This window comes from Momordica charantia (genome assembly GCF_013281855.1).
Source record: "Momordica charantia cultivar OHB3-1 chromosome 5 unlocalized genomic scaffold, Mcharantia_2.0 BLBB01000005.1, whole genome shotgun sequence".
In the NCBI taxonomy this organism is placed as follows: Eukaryota; Viridiplantae; Streptophyta; class Magnoliopsida; order Cucurbitales; family Cucurbitaceae; genus Momordica; species Momordica charantia.
In genome coordinates, this window is record NW_028275163.1 from 6,656,408 (window position 1) to 6,677,041 (window position 20,634).

At 36.8% G+C, this 20,634-nt stretch overlaps 1 pseudogene; it reads right to left on the reverse strand.

Moving 5' to 3' along the window:
- Positions 1-14,047: 14,047 nt before the first annotated feature.
- LOC148211203 (uncharacterized) lies at positions 14,048-16,952 on the reverse strand (annotated as a pseudogene).
- Between the last annotated feature and the right edge of the window lie 3,682 nt (positions 16,953-20,634).

The window sequence follows — 20,634 nt, forward strand, 5'->3', positions numbered from 1 at the left end:
TTTTGGAGAATACTTATAAAGGAGTTGATCGAGTCAAAAGGTCCGACTTCAAAAATTGAGAGGTGATTATGAAGCATTAGATATGAACGAGTCTGAATCAATTTCAGATTACACTTCAAGGTTGCTAGCCGTAGTAAATGAAATGAAGAGGTATGATGAGACGATAAATGATGAGCAAGTAATTGAAAAGATACTTCGCTCATTGGATGAAAAATTTAATTTCATCGTTGTAGCAATCGAAGAATCAAAGGATTTGAGTACAATGTCCTTTGATGAACTTATCGGTACTTTGCAAGCCCATGAAGAGAAGCTTTTCAAGAAGAGCAAATAGACAACTGAACAACTCTTTCAATCAAAGTTACAGTTGAAAGATAAAGAAGATAGCCAAGAAAGAGGTTATCGAGGTCAAGATTGTGGTAGAAGTCGTGGACATGGTGACATTAGATGTCGTGGTCGAGGAAACTTTGGTCAAAGAAAGTTTGATGAAAGTAATTTCAACTCAAATTCATCAAGAGGTCGTGGTAGACAAAATTATTTAAGGTCGTAGCCAAACCGAGCATAGCTCAAATGGTTAAGGCACCAATCTCTGACTAGAAGGTCATGAGTTCAAACCCCCACCTCCACAATGTTGTACTAAAAAAAAATTATTTAAGGTCGTATGGAGGAAGATCTAATGATGACAGGAGATATGACAAAAGTCGAGTAAATTCGGTCATTATTCATGTGAGAACACTTTGTGTAAAGTCCAAATGACGAAAAATAGAATGTTTCCATTAAACATTCAAACTTAAGATTTGGGCATTTGAATTTTGATGATTTAAGATTATTAGCCAGGAAGAGCATGGTAAAAGGATTGCCATATGTCAAACATCCAGATCAACTTTGTGAAAGATGTTTGCATGGTAAACAATCAAGGAAGAGTTTTCCAACAGAATCTTATTCGAGAGCGAAGAGACTGCTAGAGCTTGTTCACACTGATCTTTGTGGACCTATCAAGCTAAGTTCTTTCGGTAAGAATAATTATTTTTTATTATTCATTGATGATTTCAGTCGAAAAACTGGGTTTATTTTGTCAAGGAGAAATCAGAAGTATTTAGCATGTTCAAGAGATTCAAAGCTCTTGTCGAAAAAGAAAGTGGTCTTTATATAAAAGCCTTGAGATCTGACAGCGGAGGATAATTCACTTCAAATGAATTCAAAGATTTTTGTGCAGAAAATGGAATTCGTCGGCCTATGACAATTCCATGGACTCCACGACAAAATGATGTTGTCGAGAGGAAGAATAAAACTATACTTAACATGGCTCAAACCACGTTGAAGAGTAAGAAGATGCCATAAGAGTATTGGACACAAGCTGTTGAATGTGCTGTTTATTTGTCAAATCGTTCTCCCACTAGAAGTGTATGGAATAAAACTCCACAAGAAGCATGGACCGGAAGAAAGCCATCTATTTTTCATTTGAGAGTTTTTGGGAGTATTGCCTATGCCCGTAAACCAGATCAGAAGTGCAGTAAGCTCGATGATAAAAGTGAGAAACATATTTTTGTTGGCTACGATGCAAGCTCCAAAGGCTACAAGTTTTATAATCCGGCTACAGAGAAGATGGTGGTAAGCAGAGATGTCATGTTTGATGAAGAAGCTGCATGGAATTGGAGTGATAAACCAAAAGACTACAAGTATCTATTTTTCTAGAAGATAGTGATGAACCTGGTGATATTGCTTCTCCATCAACGCCACCTCCATCACCGGTCACACCAGTACATGCCGCACCTTCATCATCAACATCAAGTTCGAGTGAAGGGGACTCATCGCATGAGAAGTTTACGGGACATCTATGATGAAACTAAAGAGTTAAGTGAAAACAACTTTAATGGTCTAACTCTATTTTGTTTATTTGGTGACAGTGAACCTTTAAACTTTGAAGAAGCTGTACAAGATAAAAAGTGGAAGATTGCAATGGATGACGAGATAAATGCTATAAAGAAGAACGACACATGGAAGCTTTCTACTCTTCCAAGTGGAAAGATAGCAGTAGGTGTCAAATGGGTGTACAAGACAAAAGAGAAACGAAAGAGGAGAAGTGGAAAGACATAAAGTGAGATTAGTTGCGAAAGGCTACTCTTAGAGAAAAGACGTTGATTACGATGAAATATTTGCTACTGTTGCTCTTTTGGAGACCATAAGATTGATGATTGCACTTAGTGCTCAAAATAGATGGAAGATTTTTCATATGGATGTCAAATCGACATTTCTAAATGGATATCTTGAAGAAGTATATTTAGAATAACCTTTTGGTTATGTGGTGAAAGGACAAGAGAATAAAGTTCTAAAGTTGAAGAAGACACTGTATGGGTTGAAACAGGCTCCAAGGATGTGTAATAGCAGAATTGATCACAAATATTTCCATGACAATGGGTATTTAAGATGCCCACATGAACATTCTCTTTATATAAAGACTAACGATCATGGAGATATTTTGTTAGTTTGTCTGTATGTTGATGACTTGATTTTTACAAGAAATTGTCCAAACATGTTTGACGAATTTTAGAAGGCAATGATCCAAAAATTGGAGATGACAGACATTGACCTTATGTTATATTATCTTGGCATTGAGGTGAATCAATCAGAGGAAGGAATTTTTATCTCTCAAGAACGATACACTAGAGAAATTCTTGAGAAATTCAAGATATTCAATTCGAAACCAGTTGCTACTTCAATCGAAACTGAATGAAATTGTCAAAATATGAAGATGGAGATGTTGTTGATCCTTCATATTTTAAAAGTTTAATTGGGAGCTTGAGATATCTGACATGCACAAGGCCTGATATTCTTTTCACTGTTGGATTGGTGAGTCGGTTAATGGAATCTCCTACAACTACTCATTTGAAAGTAGCGAAGAGAATTCTTCGTTATCTCAAAGGTACGCTGGATTATGGATTATTTTATTCAACATCTGGAGAATTCAAACTTGAAGGTTATTGTGATAGTGATTGGGCTGGAGATCTCAATGATCGAAAAAGCACAAGTGGATTTGTGTTCTTTATCGGCAATACTACTTTTACATAGAGTTCTAAAAAACAAGCTATTGTGACACTATCTACTTGTGAGGCTGAATATGTCGCTGCATCATCATGTGTGTTTCATGTAGTTTGGTTGAGAAATTGGTTGAAGGCAATTGGAATTGTCCAAGAAGATGCAATTGTAGTTCATGTGGACAACAAGTCTGCAATTGCTCTAGCAAAGAATCCAGTGTTCTATGATCGAAGTAAGCACATTAATACGAGATTTCACTTCATCAGAGAATGCATTTCAAGAAAGGAGATTCAGTTGATTATGTGAAGACTGAAGATCAAATTGCTGATATCTTCACAAAGCCATTCAAAGTTGATGTCTTTAACAAGTTGAGAAATTTACTTGGAGTTATGAGAAAGACATGTTTAAGGTGGAATATTGGAAATTAAACACGTATCTTCCAAGGTACATGACACATATACATGAATTTGTATTTAATTAAGTACATTCATGTATTTAGTTTTTTAAGATGAATTATTTATGTTCATGTATGTACGGATTCATGGAATGAGATTTATGTTATAGATCTATCTTTCCATAGAATCCTATAAATAAGATGATCTCTTGTTGTATTTCAAGCAAGTGTGTGGAGAAGAAAAACAAGAGAGTTTGAGAGAGTTTGTGAACCAAGTGTGTATTTTGTGAGAAATTTCAATACAAGTGAAGTTGTTTATTTTCAAACGAGTCTTGTTGATTCTAATTAGCAAGTGTCCATCATACGCTTCCAACAAATTGTTGCTACTTAAAATATCAGTGGGAGGACACATTTCTTGCTAATTTTTCTCAGCTGCGACTGGTACTTGCATTCACCCTAAATCTAACTCAACATTTTAAAAGAAAAGGCACATGAATGCCTATTCATTTTCATTTTTCTTCATCCCATGCTGCACGTACAATACTATATCTTCGTTTACTTCTTCACATTGATATTAGTTCTTTCACCTCTCATCTGTGTCAAAAGAAATATTTTTATGACTCTAATTGTGTTGCTAATATGAGCTTTTTGGACCATCTTCCATTAACATGCCAGGCTCGGTCATAGTCTGAGGGATTTATATCAACTCCTGGCAACTTGAGAAATCGACTGCTAACTATTAATATTAATGGGATTCCATCTCAAAACCAATTGGCATTGAGAGGTGTAGTTCATGTCTATTATAAACCCATGTAAGGTCCATTCTTTTATCAATGTGGGATCCAACATACCCCCTCAAGATCGTGGCTCTTTTGGCTCATCGATCTTGGCCAGATCCCATTTTTTTGGACCGGATGTTCGTTTGAGCTTTTGGGCTCTATATCATATTAATATTCATGGGGTTCCATCTCAAAACCAATTGGCAATGGGAGGAGTTAGCCCATGTCTATTATAAACCTATGTAAGATCTCTTCTTTTATCAATGTGGATCCTTAACATGTCCCTCAAGATCGTGGCCAGATCCCATTTTTTGACCAGTTGCTCGTTTGAGCTTTTGGGTTCTGATATTATATTAATATTCATGAGGTTCCATCTCAAAATTAATTGGCATTGAGAGGAGTAGTCCATGTCTATTATAAACCCATGTGAGGTCCCTTCTTTTATCAACGTGGGATCCTTAACACTAACATCACAGCGAAGGAAAGCAATTGCATGGACTATCCATCTGTATTGGTAATGTTGGAGATGAGCTATGTGTTTCGTGTTTCTTCGTTGAGGGAATGCATAAACATGGTAGAAACATAGACAACACTGTCAAGGGCTGATTGTGCTTGGCTGTTTGCTTTAAGTGCAGCAATTGATACTCCTCTGGATGCAGATACTTGTGCTGCTTACAGAAGCCTGCTTTGGAAATACGCTAGCTTGCAGGCCGACAAGACCGAGCTCGACGATGAGGTTATAATGCTCAACATTCTTGCCACCATTTCTGGAAGAAAATTGAAGCTATGGTGGGACGAATACTGCCTTATATTTTTCTCTAGAGTTAAAATAGTCTTTATTAGGAGGTGTAGATCTTACTCCTGAATATGAAACCTTTTTTGAGTGGTTGACAATATAATTTGTACATTATTTACTTTCTTTTGTGAAAAATTGAAGTGTGTTAATGTTTTTTGTTTGGGATTATGTTATCAACCTATATTTGATGATTAAGTGGAAGGCTTAGCTTATTAATTATGAGATTTTTTCGGTTCAATTTTTACTGTTTGGTTCATTAACTTTTGAAAATTGTATGATTGTTAAAAAGGTGTTTAAATGTGTTTTAGTGTATTAGAAAAATGTTGGGTAAAATATTTCTATTTGGTCCTATGTTTCAGAAAATGACAGTTGACCTTTGAGAAATAGTTTAAAAGGTGTTAGTCACCCTAACAAAATGCTGATGTGACATGATAAGTGATATATTTATTCATTTTATATTATTTTAAAATTATATGACAATTTTTTTCCTCATTTTTCTCTCTACTTTTTCTCTCTTCCTCTTCTTTCCCCACTCTTTCTACGGACCACCGCAAACGAACGCTACATCCAATCCAAACTGTTTTGAGATTGAAATTAACCTTTGTTTCAAAATAAAAATACCAGAACTGAAAAGGAGTTCATTTTTTTACAATTTCATTGATCCAACAGAGCAGAGTGGGACAAAAAGATGAATTAAAAGGAAAAGTAAGAATAGAGAATGGATAAACCTTGTTTATTGTGGGGGTGAGAAGAGAATAGTGGATCGATGTGGGTTGGTTTTTGTTGTTTCGCTACTCTAATCTAGAAAAAAAATAGCGGCCTTCAAGACTTCTTTTGTGGGCAATACCTCTGGCAGAAGAGATTTTTTAATGAAAAAATTGTGCTAACAATTTCTCAATCTAGAACTTGCATCAAACTGGAATATGCTTCAGAGAGAGAGAAATACAAAAGAGATTTTGAATCGATTTGGTAAGAGCATGAAGTTTGGCGAAGTGAACTAGATGTAGCATTATGTTGGGGTGGTCTGGAGAAGAAAGAGGGCAAGAGAGAGCGTTTCGTTGGGATGCTCCGAAGAAGGAGGGGGAAAGAATAGGAAGAGGGACAAAGTGGAGAGAAAAATGAAAAAAATATTGTCATATAATTTTAAAATAATATAAATGAAATAAATATACAAATCATGTATATAAATTAGATATGTCATTATTATATTAATGAGATTTTTACATTATTTTATTGTAAAATTAATGAATTGAGTATAGTTGGATGAAATTGAAAGTTTTGTAGCCGCGGAGATTGATGGAATTTGCAAAGTGTAAGCTTGAAATTTGATTTTCCCTCTCATTTTTATCTTCTGTACCTTTATTCCATTTCTAATTTCGTTGCCTCAGAATTCCAAAGTTTGATTTGATTTGATTGTATGTATAGGATATCTTATTCTTGAGTAGATCGTCAATTTAAACTTACCAAAAAGTGGGTTCAACCAGTAGGGAGCTTTTTGAGTATTTATTTGTTTTTATTAATGTTCAACTTCGATAGCTCGCAAACTCCCCCACATAGAGATCATTTTGATTAAGCTTCATTTCTATTAATCAGGAAGTATGCAAGGAAATGATTCAATTCCAAAATCAAAAATCGTAGTTGTCGAACAAACAATCAAAATAATTTTGGAGTATCCTCACGTTTAGGTATTGTTCCTCCGATGATCGTAGTATCAAGTATATCTTGCCGAGCTCTAATATGATCAGATTTATAAGTAAGCATCTCTTGCAAAATATGAGCAACACCAAATCCCTCTAGAGCCCAAACCTCTATTTCTCCCACCCGTTGTCCACCTTGCTTGGCCCTTCCTCTAAGGGGTGTTGTGTGTAACAAAGTGCATAATTCCACCACGGGAACGTCTTTGTATTTTGTCATCAACTTGATGAATTAATTTAAAGATATAAGACTTTCTATTATATGTTCAAAAGGATTTTCAATTCTTCCATCAAATATTATGTTTTTTCTTGAGTACTCGGGTTCAAATACCCATGTACTTACTGTTTGTTTACTGGTTTCATATAATTTAGAAAAGACTAGTTTTCTAGAAGTCTCTTATTCATATCTCTCATAAAAAAAGGTACTATTCGATAATGTCCTATCTAAGAAACTCCCCGTTAACTCGAGTGAGCACTCAAATGTTTGTCCTGCGTTCATTCATGAGAGGACTCCTAATGGACTGAAAACCATATCAGCATGTCTTCCAATTTGCAAATAAGGCATATATTCTCTAGACAAAATTTTGGAAACAATTCTTGTATTTCCATGTCTTCCAGCGACCTTATTGCCTACTTTGATTTCACATTTCTGTAAACTACATATACGAATCATTTCTGGATTCTAACTCAGATTTTTTTTGGTTGAATTTTGTTCATTAAGTTTTATGTTGTGTGATTGTTAAAAATATGTGTTTAAATGGTTTTTTTTAAATTTGTAATGGATTGCTAAAGTATTTTTCATATAGCAACAATTTTTGGGTTTGACTATCTGGGAATTGATAAAACACAAGTGTGTACACCCATCACACGTAATAAAATGGAATCAGTATTTCGAGTATCGATCCACGAGACTAATGAAGTATTTTTTTTTAAATAAAAATGATGTTGATCGGCGATTTTGTAATTGATTTTGAGGTAACAAATATCAAGAATGAGGTTGGTTATGGTGTTTAGAAACCCAACGAAATAAACCAGCCTAGTTACTTTGAATTAGCTAAAAATTGAATACTTGAAATTTTTTTTTAATTTTTTTTTGACAATTATAAAATGACATAAAACATGAAAATTTTCGTAGATCACCGTTGTTTCCCGCCAAAATCATGGCTCTACCATTTCGTGACAGTTTTTCGCTGTCATTAAAAATTCGATTTTCGTGATAGCTTTTCATAAAACTAACAAAATTCGAAAAGTTGCGTTTTTTCCAGCAAAAAAACGTGCCCCTGATTTGTGACAATTTTTTTCCCTCCAAACTTTTTTACTGTTCACAATTGTCATGGGAGACAATTTTTCTAGTAGTGGACCTATTTAAGTTTTAGAGCCAGTTTTGTGAAATTGAAAGTTTATTGAGAATATTGATATTGTCGCAATGTCATTGCGACGCGAAACGACCAACGTCATCTCCTGAAGGGTCTCTTTCGAGATAAGGGTTTGGAGTCGCCACCAATCATCTACGATGTTGATTGGTCACCTAACTAATTAAAAAAAAACTTGATATGCGAAAAACATATTTTTTGTTCGGGAGTTGATTGAGCGTAAGAAAGATGTTAGCACCCTACGACACCCGTTTTAAAAACGGTACATATTTTTGTCTAAAATTATCTTGTTATTTTATTTGGTCCAAAAGAAAAATATTTCTGAGGTTTTATTTAAATGTCCCACAATCTATTAATTCACACTTCGTAATATAAATATGAATTGATAGGCGTGGGTGGCACAAAAACCATTAGAAAAAGTTATCACCTCGAGAGTATTAGAAAGACTCCAATGTCTATCATTGAAGTTTTTGAAATAATTATTTAAAACTAAATAATAAATAATGATAAGTAAAATAAAAGGCTTTGTTTATGAGGCTTGAACCAAAATCATAGGTGCCACTGTAACATCAATAACATAAAAAAATTAATAAAAATAATTAGTTCGAAAATCCAAGACTTGAATACTCCACAATATTTAAAGATTACAAAGAGTAATAGACCATTCAAAGATCAAAACATCCACGATCAAAACTGAGATCTAAACAAAATAATTTTAAGTATCAACAACCACATGATTTCCAAACAACGAACATAAAACTCAAACTGAATTCCCAGCATAAATATCCAGATACCAACATAATTTCAAGGTATAAACCAAATACCTAAATTATTAGAAAGCCTAAACTAGTTTTTTTGAAAGGAGGAAAAAAAAAAAAGAAAAAATTTTTACAAAATATTATCCTTGAAATTATGCATCAACTTTGAAATATTTAAAAAAAAATGCACAATTGGGCAAAATATTTTATCACAGAGGAATACGATTTGTATAAATAATTGTGTTACAGACCTAACTATTTGGCACGATAATCAAAATATTTTATCACAGTGATAACTAATTACAGTCAAAATGATTCTTTTCAAAAAAAGATCTACAAAGTCTAAACGTATACCAACTTCACGGAATATTAATTCTACGACTTAAAATAATAAAGACCATGAACGTATAATCTTACAAATTTGTTAATATTTTATAATTCGAAAAATCCTAAAATATCTCATCCTATTACTTTGTTAAATACTTGTTGAACCTTCCAAAAATCTTCCCAAAAATCATGAATTGAATGCACATTCACAAAATAACGACATACCAAATAAATATTGAAGATCTTGCTCACCTACACGTCGTACCCCAAGTACCCAGAGTATATTGTCCGTTTTGGGCATAACTCTCACAGTTTTGCTTTTGGTTCCATCCAAAAGGCCTCATACCAATAAAGATAATTGTACTCTCTTATATACCATGGATCACCCATTTCCCTAACCAATGTGGGACTTTGTTTGCACTCTTTACAAACCCAACAAGAAATTCTTTCTCTTATTGTGGTTGTATGTTAATATTTTCTGTGGAAGAGGAAATTATACAGGACCGTTAATTTCCCAACAAGTGATATCAGAGCAGTAGGGTTGCAGTATCATGGGAGACAAATATCACGCACACTATTATTATGAAGGGGTTCTGAAGTTCACCGGGGAGAATTTTAGTTTTTCAAAGATGCAAGTAAAAGATCTTCATACGTGCAAGAAGATACACGAGACCTTAGGGGAGAGACAAGCAGGGATGACCGATAAGGATTGGAATGAGATGGATAAGCAGATCATTGCGAATATCAGAATGTCGTTATCGATGAATGTTTGTAGTCTGGTGGCGAAAGAGACTACAACGAATGAGTTGTTGAAGGCCTTGCAAGACAGGTATGAAAAACCTTCTGCCAATACAAAAATACTTCTATGGATGAAGTATTTTAATATCCACAGGAGGGAACCTCGGTGAATTCCCACATTAATGAGCTCACCAATATCTTGAACAAGTTAGAAGGGATGAGTGTGAAGATTGAAGAGGTGGTGAAAGCTATCAGGTTGTTGACATCTTTGCCTAACAGTTGGGAGACAATGAAGACCGCGATGTCGAATTCGCTAGGGGAAAATAGCTTGAAATTTTCAGCTATTTGTGATGCCAACTTGTCTGAGGATGCCTGAAGAAAATTAGGGAAAATGTCTGCATCTACTTCAAGGACAGAAAACAAAGTTGAATCAGTTTTGGTAGGTCAGAACAAAGGGAAGACAAAGATGAATTACAATGGGAAGCAGCAACAGAGATATAACAGAGGTAGTGGAAGTTCCAATAGGGAAGTGGAGTGTTATTACTGCCACAAGAAGGGACACGTTAAACGCTTTTGCAGGAAGTTCAAAGAAGATTTTGAAAAGGGGAACAATACTGTAAATTTTGTAACAGAAGAAGATCGGGTTGAAGAGTTTCTGGCTTGTGTTCAGAGGAACATATCTGTAGACCAGTGGGTAATAGACACTGCAGCATCAGCGCACGTTGCTTTAGACAGACGTTAGTTCTCATTTCTTACTGTAGGTGATTATGGCTCAATGAAGATGGGGAATGAGAGTATCTCTAAGGTGAGAGGAATTGAAGATGTTTGTTTGAAGACAGGTGAAGGGGTTGAGTTGGTGCTATGAGGTGTCAGGTATATTCCTAGCTTCAGATTTAATTTGTTATCCGCAGGAAAGCTAGATGACGATGGCTACAACAGTGAGTTTAGTGGGGGTTGCTAAAAGCTCAAAAGGGAATCTAGGGTGGTGGCAACAGGCCACAAGAGATCTTCTGTTTATGTGTCTGAGTTTAAGGTTGTCAGGGGATCTGAGAGACAAAAAATGCACAGTGTAGCTGCAAATGGTTTAGGGCGAGACTTGAAAGAATCAGCAGCATTAACAGTCAGGACAGATCAGAAGAATCTGCCATCAGTTCAAGTACATCAGCTGGGAAGTAGAAGAAAGGGAAAGGAGAACAGCTCAGTGAGGTGTTCAGTAGACTGTTGGAACAATACCCAGTTGTCAGACGGATGAACGAGCTGATGAAGTCGCATAGGCGAGATAATGCATTGAGGGATAAGACTACAGTTGGTGCTAAAGTCAAGGGTAATGTCTCCAAAAAGGCAACAGACTTGGGTGGGAGCGCCAAGTCATCAGGGGAATCTTCCTTCAGAGGTCATTGGGTTCGATTGAGAAAGGAAGCGACGGGGACCACTTAGATCAAGTGGGAGGAAGTGGTGTCTCTAACGTTTGGGAGACAAGACCACGTAAGATTGCTCAGTCTCGGGGCAATCACAGATAGAGCTTGGGTAGGGCCGAGCAGTGTGGATCAGTTCGTTGATATAGTAGTCAGAACTGTGCCTTGATAAAGGGTGTCAAGAAGTTGATGGGACCTATTGATAGAGTGGGAGGCAAAGAATTGTTGCTTTGTCTCCAAGTGGGAGATTGTTGGGATTATGGAGCCAAAACAGGAAACCTATGTCCTATGAAGAAAATGATTTTTCAACACTATTACTAATTTCTACCATAGGATATTGTTGTCTTATAAGGATTACAATATTGTTTTCCTATAAGAATTAGCATATTTGGCCTCTTATAAGTAGATCTCTTATGTTAAGGTTTCATTTGTACAGAATCCAAATAAAAGGGATTTGAGTGGTTGTGGACAGTGTTGAAAAAGATTCTGTATCCCGTGTGTTTAGTGAGTGTTTTTCATTTATGTTTCTAAGTATTATTGTATTCAAATACTTAGAAGCTAGAGGGCTTTTGTTGGACCTCTAGGGGATATTTTTGGGGAGAGTTTTGTATTCCAATCCTGAACAATTATTCGTGAATTACCCACATATGAGTGGAAGACTGGACGTAGTCCTTAGTGGTGAACCAGTATAATTTTGCTGTGTTGTTTTCTTGTTCTATATTGCTTTTTTTTTTTCCTATTTCCATATTCTTGGTTGTGTTGGATATTTTCTGTGGAAGGGGAAATTATACAAGATCGTTAATTTCACAACAAAAGGGTCATCGAATTTGCACCGCTGGAATTCAGATTGTCGCACAGAGGGAAAGGTCGTCTCCATCTCTTGAGCCATCACCCTCATCGTCCCAGCCTCAGTTACCTGTCATGGACACTTCTTCACGACTTGACGAGGGGATTGGTGAGGAACATGTCGATGAAGGGGTTGGTGAGGAGCAACTACGTCGTGGACGTTGAAAGAAAGTACCACTTGTTAAGTTACAAGATTACGTGATACATACAGGTACTATGAAAAGTCCATCTCTTCCCCCATCTGGTCAACGCCATCATCCTTCCTCAGGGACTCCTTTTCCTATAGCACATTATGTTAGTTGTGATAAATTTACTGCACCACACCGAAATTTTCTTGTAACTATAACTAGAGGTGTTGGGCCACAATCTCTTAAAGAAGCTATCACAAATGCTGGATGTCATGTTGCTATGCAAAGATAAATTAGCGCTTTGGAAGACAATGGCACTTGGTCTATGGAAAAATTGCCTATCTGGAAGAAAGCTATTGGTAGTAAATGGGTGTACAAAATTAAATACAATTCTGATGGCAATATTGAGCGCTTAAAAGCCCGACTCGTTCTCCTTGGCAATCATCAAGTTGAAGGAATTGACTACAATGAGACTTTTGCTCAAATAGCAAAAATGATGATAGTTCGAATCTTTCTTGCGGTTGCAGGTTCGAAAAATTGGGAGTTGCATCAGATGGATGTACATAATGCCTTTCTTTATGGTGATTTGGATAAAGAGGTCTACATGAAACTTCCTCCAGGCTTTACATCTAGTGACTCCACCTTGGTTTGTCGACTACGAAAGTCACTGTATGGTTTACGTCAGGCTCCTAGATGTTGGTTTCCCAAGCTTGCGACAACTTTAAAGGGGTATGGTTTTCTTCAGTTTTATTCTGATTATTCTTTATTCACTTACACTAAAGGGTTAGTTCAACTCAATATTTTAGTGTATGTCGATGATTTGATCATCTCTAGCAATGATTATGTTGTGGTGAAGCGGTTTAAGGCATATTTGAGCCAATGTTTTCATATGAAGGATATTCTTGGTGTACTTAAATATTTCCTCGGTATTGAGGTGGCCAGAGATAATTCAGGTCTATATTTGTGCCAACGAACGTATGCTCTTGATATTATCTAGGAGGTTGGCTTATTGGGCTCCAAACCGATTTCATTTCCTCTCGAACAGAATCATCAGTTGGCACGTGCCACGAGTCATTCTCTCTCAGATCAGGAGTCATATCGACGCTTAGTTGGCTGCTATCTATTTGGCTGTCACTCGTCCTGACTTAGTTTACAGCCTCCACAACATAATCACTAGCATCACACATTAACTCAAAAGGACGATCCCAATCTGGAGTTACAACTATAGGAGCTGACACAAGCTTTTCTTTCAATAAATTAAAAGCTTTCAAGCATACATCATCAAATTGGAACTGTGTACCTTGCACCAACAGATTCGAAAGAGGTTTAGTAATTTTGGAAAAGTCTTTTATGAACTTCCTGTAAAACTCGGCATGGCCTAAAAAGCTCCTCACTCTCTTGACTGAAACAGGCGGTGGCAATTTCTCGATTATCTCTATCTTTGCTCTATCCACCTCGATTCCTCTGGAAGAAATTTTATGTCCTAGCACAATACCTTCTCGAACCATGAAATGACATTTCTCCTAATTCAAGACAAGGTTAGATTGCTCACATCTTTTCAACACCATTTCTAAATTAATGAGGCAATTATCAAATGAAACACCAAATACAGAAAAATCATCCATAAATACCTCATTACATTTCTCAACCATGTCTAAAAAGATGGCAATCATGCACTTTTGAAAAGTGGCGGGTGCATTGCATAAACCAAAGGGCATCCTCCTAAATGTGAAGGTACCATACGGGCACGTGAAGGTTGTCTTCTCTTAATCCTCTGGTGCAATTGCTATCTTATGATACTCGAAATACCTACCAAGGAAACAATAGTAATCATGCCCTGCTAACCGGTCCAACATCTGGTCAATAAAAGGCAAAGGAAAATGATCTTTCCTTTTTGCGTTATTTAACTTTCTGTAATCTATGCAAATTCTCCAACCAGTCACCAGTCTTGTAGGGATCAACTCATTATTCTCATTCTCAATTACTGTCATTCCTCCTTTCTTTTGGAACTAGATGCATTGGACTCACCCAGACACTGAAATAGGGTAAATTATTCCTGCATCGAGCCATTTTAGAATTTCACTTCTTACCACTTCTTTCATTTTCGGATTAAGTCTCCCCTGCACTTCAATTGATGGTAGAGTTGATGGTAGAGTACCATCTTCTAACAAAATCCTATGCATGCACAATGAAGGGTTGATATCCTTGATATATGCCAACGACCATCCTATTGCTAGTTTGTGTTTTCTTAGCACGCGTAGCAATTTGTCTTCCTCTTCACTAGACAACCCAGCTGAAACAATTACAGGGAGAGTAGACTCTTCACCCAAATATGTATATCTAAAGTGCGATGGTAGCAACTTCAACTCTAAAGTGGGGGCCTTTTCTATTAAAGGTGGATGCCTAGATGGAGATTGTCCTAGAGATTCATATCGCTCTCTCTCAAATGGGCTTAACGAATCCAACCACTTTATACATTTCATCACTTTTACATTTTCTAGTCCCTCAGGGACAGAGTGGATAAGTCTTACCTCAAGCGGTGTTGTCCATGTATCTGGCTGTTTTGAAACCAAAGAATCCAATAGATCAATGCGGAAACAACTATCACTCACTCTCGGATACTTGATGGCATTAAACATATTGAATGTGACTTCTTCACCTTGCACCCTCAAACACAGTTCACCCTTATAAACATCAATCAGGGCTTGTCCTGTTGCTAAAAATGGTCTTCCCAATATGATTGGGACTTCTCTATCTTCATCCATGTCAAGAACAACGAAATCAGCAGGAAAAATGAACTTGTCTACCATTACCAAGATGTCGTTAATGCTTCCTTTTGGGTGTTTAATGGATCGATCTGCCAATTGCAGAGTCACCGTCGTTGGGCTTGCTTCTCCCAATCCAAGCCTCTTGAAAATAGACAAAGGCATCAAATTTAAACTTGCCCCAAAATCACATAATGCTTTCTCAAAAGTGAAATTGCCAATAGAACATGGAATTGTAAAACTACCTAGATCTTTTAGCTTTTGAGGCAATTTTTATTGCAGGATGACACTGCAGTTTTCGGTGAGTGCCACTGTCTCATATTCTTCAAGTTTCCTCTTGTTCGACAAAATTTCTTTCATAAACTTGACATAGCTCGGCATCTGTTCAAGGGCATATGCAAAAGGAATATTAATATGAAGTTTCTTGAAAACATCTACAAATTTAGAGAACTGCTTATCTAGTTTACCCTTTCTAAGACGTTCAGGATAAAGCACGCTATGTTTTTCCTCTTCTTGTGGATGGATCACTTTATTAGGTTGTTCCTCAGGTGCCACTGGAACTTCAGATGGTGAGGCTTTGGCAAATGTGCTCTTTTCCTTTCCAATTTGTGCCTCAACTGTTTTGCCACTTCGCAAAGGTAATGGCCTTGCACTGCTCTTTAGGATTCAGTTTCGTTGTGCTTGGTAAGTTTCCTTGTTGACGATTGGTGTTCATATTTACCAATTGACCAACTTGTATCTCCAAATTTCGAATGGATGCTGCTTGATTTTGAAAGTTGGTCTTTTCGTTTCCACCATGAACTGATTTGTGTTATTTGCCATTTGCAACATCACTTCTTCAAGGTTATTCTTCTTTTCTGGCTGTTGGAACCCCGGTGGAGGAAGAGTAGTGTTTTGGTTCTGATTCTGATTCTGTCGCCATGAGAAATTTGGGTGGTTGTGCCAACGTGGATTATATGTGTTAGAATATGGATTGTTTGGCCGGCGATTAAAATTCCCAACAAAGTGAGCTTGCTCATGTTGGCCTTGCATAAATGGATTTCCCACTTGACAATCTTCGCTCTATGGTTACCATGGTAGTACTGACACAATGTAGATGGTGTTTGAATAGCATTTACTCCTAAATGGCTTGCTTGGAAAGTGAAGCAACCTACGCGGTTAATGCAGTGATAGCATCTACCTCATTTACTCCCATCGACCTTTTCTGAGTTGATCTCTCACTATGTCACTGGTAATTGTTCAATGTCATTTCCTCTAACAAGTCATATGCTCCGCTTTCAGTTTTACCCATGAAAGCTCCTTCTGATGCTGCGTCAATCGTAGTTCTTGTTCTATTATCTAATCCATTATAAACATTTTGCACTTGCATCCATTTAGGTAATCCATGGTGTGGGCACTTTTTTAGGAGCTCCTTGTATTTTTCCTATGCTTCATACAGTGTCTCTCCCTCAAAATGAGCAAAGTTATTAATCTCAACTCGAATCTTAGTAGACTTTGCAGGTGGAAAGAACTTGGCAAGGAATTTCTGAGCCAAATAATTCCATGTCTGAATTGAATCTACCGGCAAAGACTTCAACCATTGCTTAGCTCGGTCCTTTAGAGAGAACGGAAAAAGCCTTAGTTTGATAGCCTCATCTGTCACTCCATTATATTTGAATGTGTTGCAGATCTCTAAAAAATTTGCTATATGAGCATTTGAATCTTCACTTGGTAATCCACAAAATTGTACTGAAGTCTGGTCATCTGAAGCGTAGCCGGCTTGATCTCAAAATTTTTTGCTTAAATTGCACTAAAATCCCCAATTTTTTCCCACCAATCTCAATTTTTCTATCTTAAAGCTTGTTTCCCTTACTGATTTTTGTTGATTTCAGGCCCCTCTCCCCCACCAATGTGGATTCTTGCACATTTTCTCATGGGTTTTGTTCTCAATGCTTCATGGGTCTCTCTTCCAAGTTTGCTTTCGATCTAGACGTGGTTTCAACGGAAATCTTCTGGATTTTTCAAGTATCTTATAGGTATCTACTCCAAGTAAATGTATTTTAAGCATTTGAGTTTTGAATGTTGGTTTGCCATAGTTTCTTGTTGGTGGAAGGTTTCTCTCTTGTTGTTAAGAAACTCATTGTGTTGTGAGGTGGTTTCAAGGAGTCTTAGGAGTTGGTTGGGATAAATTTTGTAGCCAAAAATTTGAGGGAGTTTCTGTCATAGGTCCTAAATGATTAAAACTTGGAAGTTCCTCTGAATCATTTTTCAAAAACCGTTTTGTTGACATTGAGGCAGCCCGCTCTTATTTAGATTTAGTGGTTAAGCAAAGTATAGTGTCAGAAACGGGTTTACAACCTTGTTGTGTTGATCAGTCAAATATTTTTAGAAACATTGAGCAGCGAAGGTGGGGAGAGTTTGTAAAATCGCCCCAGTCTGCTGTGGTTCCCCATTGTGAGAGAATTTTATACAAATTTGAAAGAGGGGAGCACTAAGAGCTTTGTTCAAAAGAAGATGGTTGCTTTTGATTTTTCCGCCATCAATAAAATTTACAACTTACCAGACATTGATCGGGATGGGTACAACGCTTATGCAGCAGATGATTTAGATTATGATGAGGTTATTGCGACGTTGTGTAAGCCCGATACCCAGTGGAAAACCCGCCGAGAGGAGAAGTTGAGTTTCAAAACGTCTGAGTTAAGTGTGATTAATAAAGTGTGGCTAATTTCATTTGCGCCCGATTCCTTCCCACGACCCATGTGAGCGATGTCAAAAAGGATAGAGCAATCATTCTTTATGCCATTGTAACAGGAAAGTCCATTGATGTGGGGAGAATCATTCAGCAATCCATAAAGCATGGCAAGCGGGCATTGACCACGGGTGGCTTGGGTCACCCTTCGTTGATCACAACTTTATGGAAGGCGGCTAGAGTGGTGTGGGGACCAGATGATGAACTACAGCACCCTGGGCAATTATGGACAGGAACTATATATTTGGCCTAAAAGGATGGGATTCTGATGACAATGCTCCCACTGAGCAAGATAATATAGAGGCTACTTATTTAAGGGATGTCAGGGTGTCGTTGTCTTTGCAGGAGAGATTTGAACGAATGGATAGGCGTTAGCAAAGATAGTATGTCTATCGAAATCAATTTAATGCCCGCCTTATTCAGATGATGATGCAACAAGGATTTAATCAAGGGCCCGAGCCGGTTCAGTTTCCTGATCCGCCGCAGGCCTCTGACGACGATGTTGACGCATGAGGCGACGCGCCACTCAGGGAAGTCTCAATATCCCCTACCCTATTTTTTTTTTCTTTGCTTGTCTTTATGCATTTTCATACATTGGGGACAGTGCATGTTTTAGGTTTGGGGGTGGTGTGATTCCTTGTTGACCTCTAGTAGACAATGATAGCTGGTGATAACAATTGTAGTTTTTGTTCTTGCAAAATAAATTTAAATTATTTTCAAGCATGTTGAAGTTGTGGACTACGGAGTTGGTTTGGCTTTATTTTTTGCCCTTTTACAATCTTATTGAGCACACAATTCTGAGTACTTGTTGTTTAAAAGTTGCGCTTAGCTGGTTTTATCCTTCATGAAAAGCATGCTAAATTTTTGTTAATTCACCATTCGGGTGTGTCTTGTTAGTACCTCATGTCTATGATGATAATTAAGAATTGAGGAAATTTAGCATTTGTTGTTTGCATAAGCCGTGAGCCATTTGTCAATGTATTTGTTTAATAAGGTTTTTCTGCTGGTCTTTCCTAAACTTAAACTTTTAAAACACTACATGAGAAGTCCTTGTCCTAAATGTTTAACAGTTTTTTTGCGCTTCAAATATCTTTTCCCAGTGAGGACCTGCCTCTCATTGTATTTTGCTACTTTATTTTTCAGAAAGACATGTTTATTTTTCTTTTCAGAAGGAAAATGTTATTATAAAAAAATCATAAAAAAAATCACATTCGTATTAAGTTGTTGAAACAGAAAGGAAGTGTTCAGATTCTTTAGTGTTTGTAAAATTTTTGAGTTAGGAAAATATTGGATTTAGAAAACACTTTATCATTTAAACATTCTTGGGCTCATGGTAGCTTGGCTTATAAGAATGAGAGATGCTAAATTTCTGATTTCTTTCCTGAGACGACATATGAGTGAATTCTTGCCTATCCTAGAATTGTGATGCTATTCAATATTTTGCATCTAGTTGTGGATGTGAAATGATTAAGTTTGCTTGTGCGTAAAATTTGTTTTTGGAATGAGAGATGACATTTTATGAAGAATTGTGCACACACATGTATAGGGTTTAAATTAGAAACAAATTAGCTTGTCGGTTAAACATTCTTTGCATTGCTTGACCTTAGTTTAATTTTCTTTTGTAAGTAAGAAAACTTTGTTTTGAAGCTTTGAGTCTATCTATATCCAATGATAGGTTGGCGGTGGGTTTAAATCTCTATTGTATGTCTTTGTTCGAGGACGAGCAAATTGATAAGTTTTGGGGCATTTTGATGAGTAATTTTTTGATTAGTAAATTGGGATTTTTTTTGGTTGTTTGATAGCTTTTGTTGGTTTTTTGTTGGCTAGTTTATTTGTTTTTATGTTGTTATTTGTTTTGTAGGAGTTGAATTAAAGAGGCGGATAAAAAGAAACAAAAGAGATAAAGTTTAGAAGAAGGAAAAAAAGCCGAACATTCTGTCTTTCTTTTCTGCCAACTTTGGCGCCTAGGTGCCCAACGCTTGCAAAATTGGTTGAAAAGGAAATTTTACATCATTTGACTAGAGTTCAGATTTTGAAGGAAAGGACAATAAATACAATGAGTTGGAAGTATTGGAAGGACTTCAACCACACAAAGATAACTTCTCAGAAAATTGCACACAACTTCCTCAACATTTTGAACACCTCACTGCCTTGAAAGATTTGACCATTATAAATTTTGGGGGCATTGAAGTTGTACCAGAATGGTTGAGGAAGCTACGTCTTTGGAAATGTTGAATTTTGAAGATTGCAAAAATTTGAGAGGTCTGCCTTCAAGAGAATGTTGGGTTTGTAAGGTGATTGATTGCAAACAAAGTCTCACATTGACTAGGGAAAGGAATGATCATGGGTATATAAGAGAGGACAATTATCTCTATTGGTATGAGGCCTTTTGGGTGAAACCAAAAGCAAAGCCGTGAGAGCTATGTCCAAAGCGGACAATATCATACCATTGTGGAGATACGTGGGGTACTCTGGGGCTCAGAAGCCATACGAGGCCTCACCAAATTGGAGCATCTGAAAGCTATTACATTGGCTACTTGGCGGACACCACTTGGTACTGGGTGTTCAACTTTTGTCCTTTGCCGTACTCAACCCTCTGCAAGGAAGCTAGCTCAACTCCCAAAAGAAGGCGAAAACCGATGGATCACTAGTCGATTTGTGATACAATTACAAAACTAAATTGACCAGCACAAGAGTAATCTGTGTAGAATTTCTTCTATTACATGAATAAATTTTGTACGTTTCTCGAAAAATATCAATTTTAATCTTCAGTTGGTGTACTATATATGTATCACAATTTCAAATAAATTTGGATAAGTATGGTAATATTCACCTCAAACTTTAAGAACTGTCTTTCAAT